The sequence below is a fragment of the Pteropus vampyrus genome, unplaced genomic scaffold (genome assembly GCF_000151845.1).
Source record: "Pteropus vampyrus isolate Shadow unplaced genomic scaffold, Pvam_2.0 Scaffold39, whole genome shotgun sequence".
In the NCBI taxonomy this organism is placed as follows: domain Eukaryota; kingdom Metazoa; phylum Chordata; class Mammalia; order Chiroptera; family Pteropodidae; genus Pteropus; species Pteropus vampyrus.
The window spans coordinates 4,886,006-4,888,523 of record NW_011888820.1 but is presented as its reverse complement, the minus strand read 5'-3'; positions in this window follow the sequence as shown (position 1 = coordinate 4,888,523).

The window sequence follows — 2,518 nt, the reverse complement described above, 5'->3', positions numbered from 1 at the left end:
TTATCATCAGGATAATGATTGGTTGCCATTTTGAAGATCATCTTTGTGCTTTCTAAAATAAATATGCACATAATATATTGCTGTTGTGTATAATTTGAGATGACTGTGGATCTCCTTATGGTTAATATGTGCTCTTTTAATGATGCTATATATACTTTTAGATATTCTAAGTATCAATCAAATTTCCATACAGATACAGATGTCAAATCTCAATCAGGAATTAAATTGAATGCTCAATCATCATTATATCAAATGGTTGAGATTTCTCTAAAGTAAATTTATTCTTATCATCCCATCCCCACTATTACCTTTACCTAGCTCCCAATTACTGATCTTATATTGTTTCCTGCTTTCCCTACTCTCGTATAATGTATAGTGATTTCTGCAGAAATTACTAACACAAATTCCATCCTAAGTAAATACATATACACCTCTCCTCAGTACCTATTATACTAATTTTATGCTTGATTGTACTATGAAAATGATAATAGTCATAAACTGAAGAATATACACACAGAGATGATTTATATCAGGAATCAAGAAACTTTGTCTATAGAGGTTTATATATAACTATAGTAGGCTTTGCAGGCCATACAGGCACTATCATAAATATCCATCTTTGTTGTTGTAGTCAAAAAGCATCCATAATCAATAAAAAATTAGTGTGGTTACGGTCCAGGAAGATTTTACTTACAAAAAAATGTTGGCAAGCAGATTTAGTCTGTGGCCACGGTTTGCTGACCTCTGATTTAGATATGGTCTGCAAGAACATTGCAGCTTAACTGTAATAATTTAAATTATAGGATGCTTTTGACTAGGACTCAAAGATTCAAATAACAAGTGCCAATTATATTCCACATTTAAGGACTGCCCAATACCATCCCTGGCGGCATAATGAGGGTCAATAAAATCAGATTTACTACAAATCATTCACTGCTTTCCTTCTTAAAACTCCCACCACCACTCTACTCTCTACTCCCTGACCAACTTAGGGAGGGGAGAAAGAACATTTCAATATAAACATAAAAGCTTTCCATTTTATAGGAAGTAAATGTTAGTGTTAAAAAGAAAAAAACAAAGTCCTTCTGGGTAAAGTGAGGAAGCATTTCCCCTGTCCTCAATCAAGTTTCACGGCAGAAAGCTCTAGCTCAACACTCACAAAGACTTGAGGTCCTGAAGAGAAAGACAGATGATCATTTCATTCCCTGGCTGGATAACTTGAGAGCTATAGAATCCTGACTTCCATCCTTCTGCACAATTAGAATGAAGTTAATTATACCAAGGTAATTCTTAGGGACACTTGACATATAACTCCTGCAATTTGAGGCAGTATGTAAACATTGAGTTTGGTATCCATTTTTAGTCCATGAATTTCTAAGGACTTGAAATCTGTTAGAAAAACCTGGATCAAAGAGCAAGAAATCAGTTACAATATTCTTGTGAAATAATATAATCTTCCTCCCCATCTCATTCCTAATTCTTGGAAGTCCTTTCTCAAAACTTTCAGAGGAGGAACTTGGCATTTCTCATGATGGAGCACAAACATTAGAAGAGGTGAAAAGCACAAGAAAACACCCAGGGCCATCGAGTCTAATAAGGAGACAATTTAAACCAAGAATAATTTGGAGACATGAACTACTGGCAAAACTGAAGGAGAATCAACTAACCCTCCCTGAAAGGTTCCTCAGAAATAAAAGAGAATGAGATAAAACTGAACGCTTTTTCTAAAGAAACTCACACACTTCCCATGCAAAGACAATCACATTGATGGAGATGAGTTCAGAGAGACTGACACTTCCCATGACCAATAAAAACTTTATTATAATAAAAACAATTTTCTCTCATGTCTGTATGACTCCAACTCTGCTGATAGCTAAAAAATATTAGAAATGTGTTTGTCATAGTTGACCATGCCTTCCCCTGTACTCCAAGAAGAGATACAACTCAAGCCTATAATCAAGGGAGAGAAGAAACATATAAATTTAAATTCAGTGTGATACTGAACTTTTGCAATGAGCTAGATTCTTATTAATAAGAAATGAAAATTGTGGAACTTCACAAGCTGTTAAGGGATGTGAAAGGACATACTTTGCATGTTATGCCTGGAAAAGAAAAAAATAGAATATTTGATACTTATTCCTAATAGACCAACTCAATATATAACCCATTTTTTTTGTTTTACTCAAAACATTCGGACAGATGATGATTTATAGAATGCCTGTTTAAAAAATATGAAGAATTTCAGCTATAGTGAAAATTACTACATATAATAGGCATATATATTTTATCTAGACCACATACTCATGGCATTGATTCAAATTTTGCCTATAGCTTTAGTGTGTTCCTTCAAGAAAGGAAGAAATTGGTGAATGTATTTCTGTTCCACTCACTTATACATGAATTCTAGAACATCCAGAAAAGATTCCCCTGGAAATATTTCATTTATATATGCTACCTACACTTCAAGTAAGAGTCAAGAAGCAATCTTTGAGATTGGCCATGCTTAAAATAGTACTAC